The sequence below is a fragment of the Podarcis erhardii genome (genome assembly GCF_964252035.2).
Source record: "Podarcis erhardii genome assembly, chromosome: 3".
In the NCBI taxonomy this organism is placed as follows: Eukaryota; Metazoa; Chordata; class Lepidosauria; order Squamata; family Lacertidae; genus Podarcis; species Podarcis erhardii.
The window spans coordinates 122490977-122503838 of NC_138507.1; the positions used below are offsets into that span (position 1 = coordinate 122490977).

General features: G+C 48.8%; 1 long non-coding RNA gene across 1 annotated transcript in view; it reads left to right on the forward strand.

Moving 5' to 3' along the window:
- The window catches only part of LOC309338046, a 115414-nt gene extending 109369 nt beyond the window's left edge, over positions 1-6045 (forward strand). Inside the window, exon 3 of the long non-coding RNA XR_014154621.1 lies at positions 5762-6045. This is a non-coding gene — a long non-coding RNA (uncharacterized lncRNA). The remainder of the gene's footprint in view (positions 1-5761) is intronic.
- The last annotated feature ends 6817 nt before the right edge of the window (positions 6046-12862 follow it).

Below are 12862 nucleotides of genomic sequence, written 5' to 3' on the forward strand. Positions count from 1 at the left end.
CAGGCTTTGTGGTCCTTTTCTAAACATGGCTTTGCACAAGGGCATTTCTCACATTGTAGGCCCCCACCTCCCCCTGGGGTCTCCCTGCCCCTCCTCCTGCCCCTTTCTCTGTGTCTCCCCTCCAACTGACCTGCTTCCTTGGGCAGCTGCACAGAGAAGGATGTTTCACAAACAGGAATTGAGCAGAGATGCAAAACCCTAGGGGATATACCCTGCAACATTTCTCCAATGAAAACAGGGACATTCTATTCAATAGAAGTAGTATTAGTAATAATACTAATACTAATAATAATAATAATAATAATACTCCACCCATCTGACTGGGTTTCCCTTGCCACTCTGTGTGGTTCAAATATATATACAAAATCATCATAACACATTAAACATTAAAGAACCTCCTTATACAGGACTGCCATCTGATGGTTCAGGGGTCACACAACTCCACACTCTCCAACTTTTCTCTGATGGAAATGGGGACACCCTTAGGAAAAGTGGGACATTCTGAGATCAAGCCAGATGAACTTGGACAGCTTCTGTAAATCCAGGACTGTCCTTGGAAGATGGGGACACTTGGAGTGTCGGAGGGGCGTGGAGGAAGAAGAAGGGGGTGATGAAGGAGAAGGGGGGAATGGAGGGCCTTTTGGACAGGACCAGCCCAAGACATTTGAGCCCCTGAGGCAAACCACAAAATGGTGCTTTCCAGCCCCCACCCAGCCCCTAACCAGGGAAGAAGGGGTGAGTTGAAATCTACATAAGGATCAAGGGGGAGGATATCAGCAATGCCTCCGAGTCGCCAAGATGCATTTCTTGGGGGCTGAATCTGATGCCCCTGTGGATCCTGGCACCCGAGGTGGGCACTGCCCCTTGTCTCATGAGTGGGCTGGCCCAGCACGTTGATCTCTGTCCAGCGTGGCAGGGAAGGAAGAGACGGGGAGGGTGGGAAGCTGAGCTGAGGGGAAGGAAGGCGATGAGTGGGGGGCAGCTTGGACCACACAGCAAGGTTTCCCCCAGGCTTCTAGGCAAGGCATGCATACCCCCCCAACATTTCTTCAGTGAAAAGAAGGATGTCCTATTCCATCATCAACGTCAACATCAACATCATAATCATCATAGTATTTATAAAACAACCTTTGGACTGGGTTTCTCCAGCCACTCTGGGCGGTTTCCAACATATAGAAAAACACAATAAAAGACCAAACATTTTTTGAAAAAAACCACCCCTATACAGGACTGCCTTCAGGTGCCTTCTAAAGGGTGTGATATTTCTTATCCCCTTGGCTCAGAGGTCGCATAACTGCATCCCCTCCAACGTTTCTCTGATTAACATGCAAGAAGAAACGAGCAACATTTCTGGGATCAAGTGAGAAACTGGGATGGTTCCTGGAAATGCAGGACTGGAAAATAGGGACACTTAGATTTCCAGATAACCCTTCAACCAGCATGCTGTTGAGAGCCAGCATGGTGTAGTGGTTAAGAGCAGTGGACTCGTAATCTGGTGAACCGGGTTCGCTTCCCCGCTCCTCCACATGCACCTGCTGGGTGACCTTGGGCCAGTCACACTTCAGAGAAGTGTGACTCTCAGCCTCACTCACCTCACAGAGTGTTTTTTTGTGGGGCAGGAAGGGAAAGGAGATTGTTAGCTGCTTTGAGGCTCATTAAGGGGAGTGAAAGTGTTGAAGGGCGTGGCATAGCTAATTGGTTTACGACCCCAATTAGCCGCAGCTTTAAGCGATCTCAGCCCGGCACGTTTCCCTCTAGCTGTGCCTCCTGCTGTTCCGATCCCTCCTTCACCACGAAGTGCAGAGTAAACACAGCGGAGCTGTTGCTTCCCGGTATTTAGAAGTTGAAACACACCCAGACAATAGTGTGTCTATTTATCAGTCTTTATTACAGCAGTAAAACAATAAACAGAACTTCAGACCTTCCCTGGGCTCCGAGCACTCATGGCTGTGCTTCCGTCTCCTTCAGAGACAAACAGGCAGTGAGGAACAACTCCTCCCTCCTTCTGAGTCACGCGTCAGGAATTGAGGGATGTCACACAGAACTCTTTAACCCTGTGAGTTCTGAAACCATTCACACCCCCTCTTCCCTCCATTCCTGAGGTGACTTGGGTATTTACCTTTACAGACCTCTTGTGCCCCTTCCTGGCATCCTTGTCAGGCACCAGTGGAACCTCCTCACAACTTCCAGGTTCACACTGTGCGAAACCAACCCACACACCTGTGGCCTGATACCTCTCAGGTGGAATGCCCTTCGTTGTGCGACTGGACCGCCTGGGCACAAACTCAGGTACTTCCTCTGACTCACTGTGGTCAGCAGGTGAGTCCTCTGCATCATGGGATTCCCCCTCTGACTTAAAGCGTCTTCGAATTCTCTGCATCACGCTAACAGGAGATGAAGGCTCACTCTTGGGCTCTCTTTTAACAACCTGTGGAGATGCCCCACCCTGTTCCTGACCCTGGTCAGTGACCTGGTCATCAGCAGGTTAGGTTCAGCCCCTGGCTCTCCCTCATCCTCATCCTCAGACAGACATTCTGAGAGAACATCATGCCTTGCAGGAGTCTTTGACCAACCATCCTGCTCATAGAACTCAGCATGTTTACTGAACAGAAGCTTGGTCTGATCACCTTCCGGATATGCGAACCTCCATCCTTTAGTGGCTGGCTCATACCCACAAAAGATCATTTTCTGGAACTTGGGTCCACCTGGCTTTTGCAGAGCCTTTGGCACTGGCACCGAGGCCGGCGACCCAAACGAACGGAGGAAATGAATCTGGGGTTTCCTCCCGTGAAGCATGAAGAATGGGGTGTCACCTACCACTGAATTGTAGGACCGATTCCAGGTGAAATTCACAGTCCGAATTGCCTCCATCCAAAAGCTTGGAGGTAACCCAGAGTCTGACAGCAACACCTGTGTAGCCTTAACCAGAGCTTCACTTCTGAGCTCTGCCACCCCCCTCTCTTGAGGAGAAGTCACCTTGTGATGTATCCCTTTCTTGTGAAAGAACTTCTGCAGAGCAGACCCAGTAAACTCTGCACAACGGTCACTTCGGACTCCCTGTACCTTGGTGGAGAACCTTAGTTCTATCTCCGCAACCCAATTTTTAATCAGTTGCGCTGCATCTTCCTTGTATTTCAAAGCATGGGTCCAGGAATTCTGCGTATGATCATCAGAAATTGTCAGCAGAAACCTGGCTCCTCCCAGACTTGGCTCTGCCATGGGGCCAAACAGATCTATGTGTACAAGCTCAAAAGGTTTTGTGGTTACCCTGTCCACCCTGGGGTAACTGCACCCTTTTACCTTTGCCCTTCTGCAAGCCCTACAACTTAGGGTTTTTCCACATTCCCGAATTTTACAACCTTTGGTACACTCCTGTAACATTTGAATTTCTTCAAGAGAACTATGGGCTGTCTTCTTGTGCCATGCACACGCACATGAAACATGAGTGGGAACTGTAGCACGCATAGCTTGTGCCCTCTCAGCATTCCCCTCACCCCTCAGAGGCGTTTTAAGAATAAAGAGATCATTCTGCCCCTTTTCAACTCTGACCAATTGCTTCCCTCCTTTGAAGATTGTACAAACATCATGTTCAAAGCAAACCTTAAACCCCTTCTGCAACAAATAAGGGACAGATAAAAGACAGTGTTGCATCCCAGGCACAATGCAAACCTCCAACAGCTCCTGCAAAACAGAAAAATAAAAATTTGCAACATTAGACACAGTTTTCTTTTCCCCATTTGCAAACTGAACAGTTTTTCCAGCTGGAACTTCCTTGCAATTCCACATCTCGACAGCAGGGGTCTCTGGAATCAGATTTCGGTTCGCCCCAGAGTCGATGATAAAACACAGTTCACTGTCTCTCTTAGAGCTGTTCTCAAACATTGCCATAGCAACAAACGTCTCGCTGCCCCCTCCCTTGGGGCTTCTGCAGCTGTTCTCTCTGGTTGTCACGGCAACCAACTCCACCTTGCAGGAAGACTTGCTCAGGACCTTGGCAGCTTCCGTAGATGTATCTGCCTCCGTTGCCTTGGAGACCGGACTTTTCTCGGCATTCCCACGCAACTCTGTAGGGCTTATCTGCACATTGTGCAGGTGGCTGGCCTTGAAGCGTCTAACTCTCTGCAGCTTCCCAGGCCTCGGCCCACGATGAAAACAACTCTTGGCTGCCTTTGGAAAACAAGCCGTTTCTGAGCTTCCACTGCTCACTGCCCCCCCCCCACTGCTCCCAGGGCTCCCAGGACGTTTTCCTGCACCCCCTCTGGTGGGTAAAGGGCTCCCAACGCTTGGCCTCTATCCTGGCTCCTCACACAGGTACGGTGCAGCATTCAAACAGCTGCCAGCAATAGTCCCTTCGTCCCCCTCTGGGGGCTCACAGCTCCCCTCAGCTGTGTGTCGGCTCTCAAAAATGTGCCCAGCGCCATCTTGCCTCTCCCCTTCGGATGCGGCCACATCTTGACACTTGCTTCCCACTCCTGCTTCACAAGCCTCACGGAGTGCCAGCCAAGCAGCCTCAGGCCTTTTAGCATCCAGGATAACATGCATCAGATCAGCACTCACATTTTCTGCCAGAAAAGCAAGCACACGCTTTTCAGCTTCACTCAGCTCTGCAGCCTTTATAGCTGCCCCAGCCACCTTCTGTGGCTGTACTGCTTCCCAAAGGTTTTTTCCGATGAGGAAAAGTTCTACGTGAAAGCTCCACTCCAACCAGCTTTCGCATGTCAGCTTCTCACATGGCAGCTTAAGCTCAAAGCCATGCTTCTGGGACTGCGCCATCTCTCTCCCCCCAGGGCCCCAGCTTACTCACGTAGCAGCAGCTTTCCGGCACCTGTCTCTTGGAGATGTGATTCCCTCAGCGAGCTCCTCTGCCTCTCAGCTCTCAGCTCCTGTTCAGCTCCTTCCAGCCAGCTTCTCTGCCTCAGAACGCAGACCTCCGCTTTCGGTAGCGTCTTGGCCACCTGGCGTAAACACACACCGGCACGTCGCAACAGCTTCAAAGCAGTAATCAGCGCCCATAACCTGTTGAAGGGCGTGGCGTAGCTAATTGGTTTACGACCCCAATTAGCCGCAGCTTTAAGTGATCTCAGCCCGGCACGTTTCCCTCTAGCTGTGCCTCCTGCTGTTCCGATCCCTCCTTCACCACGAAGTGCAGAGTAAACACAGCGGAGCTGTTGCTTCCCGGTATTTAGAAGTTGAAACACACCCAGACAATAGTGTGTCTATTTATCAGTCTTTATTACAGCAGTAAAACAATAAACAGAACTTCAGACCTTCCCTGGGCTCCGAGCACTCATGGCTGTGCTTCCGTCTCCTTCAGAGACAAACAGGCAGTGAGGAACAACTCCTCCCTCCTTCTGAGTCACGCGTCAGGAATTGAGGAACGTCACACAGAACTCTTTAACCCTGTGAGTTCTGAAACCATTCACAGGACAAATGTGTCCTCTCCTGGGGTTGCTGTTTGCATAAACAAGAAGAAAAAGGAACCTGATTAGAAAAAAAGTGTGTATGGCAGCCAACCTCCGTTCAAATTCCCCCAAGTGCATACATGAAATGCTCAGAGGTCTCTCCTACTATCATAGAATAGAAATGTAGTGTTGGGAGGGGCTGAAGGGGTCATCTAGTCCAACCCTCTGCAAAACAGACCCTTTGTGTGCATTTTGAACTCTGACAACAGCAGCTCTTCTGCCTCCCAGTTGGAGTCACTGGTCTGGGTTTTCAGAACCACCACCAGCACCCATATTAACAGTGTTTCCTCTTCTCACAGGTGGTGGGTAACTCTGCAGATCTCCGGTGAAGGACCTCTGGTGAAAGGAAGACCACCCTGCTCTCCTCTGATGTGCAGCTGCCTCGACTGCACCCCCATCTCTGCTGGGGAAGAAATCGCTTTGCTTGATGCTGCTGAAGGCGATGCTGGGAAGGAATCAAGAGGGAGCCATCCTGTCTGCCTGTCTACTCACGAGTAAGCCCCTCAGTGAACAGGGAGGCCTGTCTCTTTAGTAAGTGGGCTCGGGATTGGAGCTTGGATTTGGTTTGCCTGCAAAAATGTTTTAGCTTATTCTTTTTAATAAATGCAAGCATTGGAAACCTTTGTGTTGGTTCATGTTGTGAATTGCTGGGTAGAGGGGACTTTTTTGGTCAGGCTCTCAGACCCTCTCTCTCTCTCTCTCTCTCTCTCTCTCTCTCTCTCTCTCTCTCTCTCTCTGCCTCTCAGTGGTGCCATCCAGGCTTTGCGGTTCTTTCCCAAACATGGCTTTGCACAAGGGCATTTCTCAAATTGTAGGCCCCCACCTCTCCCTGGGGTCTCCCTGCCCCTACTCCTGCCCCTTTCTCTGTCTCTCTCCTCCAACTGTCCTGCTTCCTTGGGTAGCTGCACAGAGAAGGATGTTTCAGAAACAGGAACTGAGCAGAGCTGGAAAAGTTTGGGGACATACGCTGCAACATTTCTGCCATGAAAATAGGGACATTCTATTCATTAGTAGTAGTAGCAGCAGTAGTAGTAGTTCTTCCCGTAGATTTATTGCTTTATTGTATGGCGTCCAGCCACGCTCCCCTGCAAGTCTCTGCAGCTTCTGTTTACGCAGTGTGGCTTTGGAGCGGTCGTAAAGGAATTAGCTGAAGTACACAGCGTCTGTGTGTCGAAAGGGCAGCAAAAAAAGTCCAGACGTTTCTTCTATCCTAATATCTCTTTATTGGGAAACAAAATAGCGTATTTACAATCCATAACAGCCATCAGAGTGTAGCTGCATTTTTCTCTGCGTCCTTCTCTCTCAGTGCAGCGAGGCAACAAACTGCTTTCGCTTTCCACTCAGCTCACAGCATTCCAAGCTGCTTTCGTCACATCCTGGCGTACTTCCCTGGTACGCGCCTCCTCTCAGGCTCGAGGCACAGAAGGCTAACCCTTCACTACACCCAACAGTAGTAGTAGTAGTAATAATAATAATAATAACACTCCACCCATCTGACTGCATTGTCCCAGCCTCTCTATGTGGCTCAAATATATATACAAAAACATCATAACACATTAAACATTAAGGAACCTCCCTATACAGGACTGCCTTCCGATGGCTCAGGGGTCACATAACTCCACACCCTCCAACATTTCTCTGATGGAAATGGGGAGACCCTTTTGAAAAGTGGGACATTCTGATATCAAGTCAGTTCAACTTGGACAGCTTCTTTAAATCCAGGAGTGTCCCTGGAAGATGGGGACACTTGGAGGGTTGGTGGGGCGTGGAGAAAGAAGAAGGGGGCGATGAAGGAGAAGGGGGAATGGAGAGCGTTGTTGACAGGACCAGCCCAAGACATTTGAGCCCCTGAGGCAAACCACAAAATGGTGCTTTCCAGCCCCCACCCAGCCCCTAACCAGGGAAGAAGGGGTGAGATGAAATCTACATTAGGATCAAGAGGGAGGATATCAGGATATCAGCAATGCCTCCGAGTCGCCAAGAAGCATTTCTTCAAGGATGAAACTGATGCCCCTGTGGATCCTGCCACCTGAGGGGGGCACTGCCCCTTGTCTCATGAGTGGGCTGGCCCACCTGTTGATCTCTGTCCTTCATGGCAGGGAAGGAAGAGACGGGGAGGGTGGGAAGCTGAGCTGAGGGGAAGGAAGGCGATGAGTGGGGGGCAGCGTGGACCACACAGCAAGGTTTCCCCCAGGCTTCTAGGCAAGGCATGCATACCCCCCCCCATCAGTTCTCCTGTGAAAAGAGGGATGTCCTGTTCCTTCATCAACGTCAACATCACCATCATAATCATCATAGTATTTATAAAACAACCTTTGGACCGGGTTTCTCCAGCCACTCTGGGCGGTTTCCAACATATAGAAAAACACAATAAAAGACCAAACATTTTTTGAAAAAAACCACCCCTATACAGGACTGCCTTCAGGTGCCTTCTAAAGGGTGTGATATTTCTTATCCCCTTGGCTCAGAGGTCGCATAACTGCATCCCCTCCAACCTTTCTCTGATTAACATGCAAGAAGAAACGAGCAACATTTCTGGGATCAAGTGAGAAACTGGGATGGTTCCTGGAAATGCAGGACTGGAAAATAGGGACACTTGTAGGCATGGGTATAGCCAGTGGGGGCAGGGGGCGGTTCCCCCACCCCAGATCAAGGAAAACAATAGAAATACTTAACTAACTGCCCCCCTAACAAAAGTTCTTTCCTTCCAACGAAGTCTTGACCCCACCCCTGCAAACATTAATCCTGGCTACACCCATGTTTTGGGGGTCTGGGGATGCTGCAGAGGATCCTTCCCACTCTGGGACATGGTTTCCCTGCTCACACTCTGCCTTCAGAGCAGGTGTATTATCACATTTTCACAACCTGCTAGAAACAGAAGGAATACAGGAGCCCCACACAGCCCTGGCTGAAGATGGGTGTGCCTTTAAGTACCGTAATTGATCAGGGTTGCCACCACCACTGTCCAGAAGAGGGTCTTAGTTCACCTCAAAATGTGGTCAGCCAGCCCTGCTGGTTCTGCTGAGTGTGCTGATGTGGTCCTCAGATGAAGGGCTGTATAGAAATCTAATGGATGATGATGATGATGATGGCTACAACAACAACAATGACTGTTCTCTGATGAGGATGGTGGGATGGCTCGCCTATTACCGCAGAGGAGCCCTTCACTTTGTTGCAGCTCTTCCCACCTGCCTTATTCTTTTGAGACGCTGATGAGGACACTCCATTGGCCAGCAAAGGTCCTAGTACTACAAAGAAAGTTCTCTAAACTCCTCTGTTAAATTCAACCCCTCCGTGGGTCCAGCCAGAAAGCCCTTATGATCCCTCTCCTCTCCTCTTGCTTGCAAGCAACTTGGCACATGAGTAACCTGTGGGGTGTTGACACCTGGAGGCTTAGGCAAAAAGGTTACTCATCTTGTTGTTGACCAGGGAGTTCCCTTCATTTCTTCCAATTCTCAGGGTCCTGAGGGTTAGAATCTTGACTAGGACCTTCGCTGGCCACTGGAGTGTCCTCATCAGCATCTCAAAAGAATAGGGGAGGTGGGAAGAGCTGCAACTAAGAGGGATTCTACACACCAATACATAAGCCATTCCATCATTCTCATCCTCTGGCTGATAAGCAGGAGAACAGTGGGGGTGGGGTGGGTTGTTGTTGCTGTTGTTATCATGTCAATTAGATTTCTAGATAACCCTTCAGCCAGCATGCTGTTGAGAGCCAGCATGGTGTAATGGTTAAGAGCGGTGGACTCGTAATCTGGTGAACCTGGTTCACTTCCCCGCACCTCCACATGCAGCTGCTGGGTGACCTTTTGCTAGTCACACTTCTGTGAAGTCTTTCAGCCTCACTCACCTCATAGAGTGTTTGTTGTGGGGCAGGAAGGGAAAGGAGATTGTTAGCTGCGTTGAGGCTCATGAAGGGGAGTGAAAGGTGGGGTATCAAGTCCAAGCTGTTCTTCATCTACTTTATCTGAGGACCACAGCTCAGTTAAAAATTCAAAAACTGAAAAATGCATATCATATTAACAAACCAAACAATAACACCCCACACATGTATAAGACCATAGATTTTTTTTCATTAGGACAAGGCCTGGGAGAAGAGGAATTTGCCTGACAGCTAAAGGAGCAGAATGAGACTCCCGGGGAAGAATATTCCACAAACAGGGAGCCAACACAGAAATGACCTCTTCTCACACTGCTGCCCTCCAGATCTCTTGAGAAGGGGGCACATGGGACTTCCGGGTTGGCGCCATCGCCGAATGGCGGACTCCCTCCAAGCTCCGGAGGGAGCCTGCTCGGCAGGGGCTGGGTTCTACCGCGTCGGCGTCGCGGGGACCCTCAAAAACCATGGGCGCTGAAACCCATGGGCATGGTGACTCGGCGGGCACCGTTTGCGCCCCCTGACCCGCGAAGGAGCCTTTTTAAAGGCTACGGAGCGGGTGCCGGGGGTGTGTGTGGTGCTATGAGTCCTCCGCTTCCCCTGCCGAGCGAAGCCACATGCCATTTGGCGGAGAGCGCTGACTTCTTCCATTGAAAATTCGGATTAAAAAGAACAACCCGTGAGTAATTGGAAACTGGACTTAAAAAGGGGGGGGAAAATTAAATTCGGAGCGAGCGGGGGAGGTGCAAAAAGGAAGTCTGTCTCCCCCCTGTTGTAGAGGATTTAAAGCAAAGGATTTAACAACTAAGATCGAGTGTTACCTTATTTTGATAAAGTCACTAATTTCATGATGGAAAATTATAAGACTGGGCTGGAGGAGAAAAGTAGAACGTGAGCTAAAATGCAACCCCCCCCCCCCGGGAACCGGGAGCGATCCGCGAGAGCGCCGGGAGAGGAGAAACAGAGGCTTTGACAGCTGTCAAAGGAGCTGTCAAAGCTGAAGAATAAAAAGAGAACTTTGTTATGAGGACTTTGCCGGTTACATTTGTTACAAATTAGATATAAATTGTTTAAAACAAGGAATAACAAGTTACTTTGACTGTTGGGTGCGATCTGGAAGGAAACTGAGTTACTATAATCCCTCTAGAGGGGCTGTGGGACGCTACAAGTATTGCTGGCATGGAATTTGAATTGGACTTTTTATCTCCTGGGAAACTGCAGAAATGGAACACTATTTTGTCTACAGAGGTCTCTACAGTAAAGGAGACAATAGATTTATCTATTGAAGAATGGAAGGGACTTGACGTAAAGTTTTGTTCCTGAATAACAAAGCCTCTGTAGGGGATTTAGAAGCTTTTGGAATTGGAACATTTTTGCAGGAGAGCAATAAAAGAAACTAGAGGAAAGTGAGGAGAGAGAATAATAAGAACAACATGAACAACAAGAATTGGACAAAGCTGGAAGTGGGAACATTTGGGACATCCAAATTTGAAAGGTCTAAAGAAACAAAATTGGAGTTTTTACTCTTAAATACAGAGATCTGGATGGAAAAAAATGGACCTTTTTGAGATAGAGCTTTTCCAAGATTGGACGCTTGAAACTAAAGATGATCAAAAAGACGGCAAAGACTATTAAAAAGACGGCAAAGTGGACTTGTGAAGGATTTTGGCCTAGATGTGAGATCTCCAGGATGACAACAGGCATTGATGGACATTGGGGAATGCAACCGGGAAAGGGGGGAGGGAAATTTGGAATCCAAAGGGTGTTAAATTATACTTTATTCTTTGTTCTATTTTCTTTTATTTTAATCTGTTCTGCATATTAAAGAGGGGAACTCGTGGAAGGGAGCGGGGTCGATTTTAGGGGATGGAAAAATATTCTTAACATTGGGTTAACTATAATAAGTTTAAAATTTGGGGTAAGAACTTGCTGAATCTATCTGAAGGAATTGGAATACAAGAGGGGGTGGGGTGGGGAAGTCCTGGCAAGATGCTAATGAAAATAAGGTTATAAAATGGATGTTTTATTTCTTTTCTTTTTTTTTGTTATATTTGAAAATGTTCAATAAATATTATTTAAAAAAAAAGAGAGAGAGAAGGGGCACATGAAGAAGGGCTTCTGATGATGATCTCAGGGTCCAAGTCAGTTCATACGGGGAGGGTCCATCCTTGAGATTCTGTGGTCCTGAGCCTATGTGGTGTGTGAAAGCTGAGTTGGAAGCAGCCTGGAAGCTGGAGGCACAGATTCCTGTTTCCTGTGTAGGTGACCCAAAGCTGTGAGGAACTGAGAAGGATGATTTTTTTGGGGGGGGGGGTTTAATGCTGTGACCCCATCCATTTTATGCTCAGGCTCTCTCTATATGTTAAAAACAAACCCATATCTCCTAAAGACTCCAAAGTCTCCACTCACCTTCAAAGAAATCGAACTCTGGACAACACTGAAATTCCTTGGTTATCTCAATGCTCAGAAATTTGGGAGCAGTAACAATATTTTCAAGGAATTCTAACATGTGTTATTTGCCCACTCTCTCCAGCTCCAGCTCTGAATCTGTTTGCATGGAAAGGGATGTCTTTGGCATTGCTGCTCCCCACTCCCACCCGCTGTCCCCCAATATCACCTTCTGATTGGGGCTAATTCCCCAATTCACTGGGCTGTACCTGGCAGTTGCTTCACCCAACTTAGCTGCCTGTGGGCATCTGATGGAGCAACACTTGTCCGTTTACTTGAAGCAAGACCATGTCACATAGAGGAGGGAGAAAGGTTGTTTTCTGCTGCTCCAGAGAAGCGGACACGGAGCAATGGTTCCAAAATTACAAGAAAGAAGATTCCACCTAAACATTAGGAAGAACTTCCTGACAGTAAGAGCTGTTTGACAGTGGAATTTGCTGCCAAGGAGTGTGGTGGAGTCTCCTTCTTTGGAGGTCTTTAAGCAGAGGCTTGACAACCATATGTCAGGAGTGCTCTGATGGTGTTTCCTGCTTGGCAGGGGGGTGGACTCGATGGCCCTTGTGGTCTCTTCCAACTCTATGATTCTATGATTCTATGATTCTATGATTCTATGATTCTATGATTCTATGATTCTATGATTCTATGATTCTATGATTCTATAAGGTGGGGAAATGGGACTTAGCCCTGTGACCACAGGTTCCTCGCCTTGCCTGCTGGGTTTGAACTTCAGGCTCTTGGGAAAGGATGCTGAAGACATCTCATGGGGCCCATCTCTGTGGAGATTGCAAAAGACCTGCAACTGCCTTCCAAATGTTACAGGCACTGCCCAGACCAACAGCTCACAACTGCCCAAGTGGAAATGCTGGCAAAAGAAATGGATCTGGAGTACTGTGGTCTGTAGCCCCGAACACATGATTTTGAGGGGGCATGGGCCAGATGCCCCCACGCAAGGATCCCTGCCTTGCCTACTGCTGGGCATCTCTGCCCACTGGAGCCCAGCCTAGCCTTGCTGCCGGGACCCTGACCCCACGCTGAATGGCCACCCAGCCAGTGTTTGCGGGGGGGGGGTGCACCT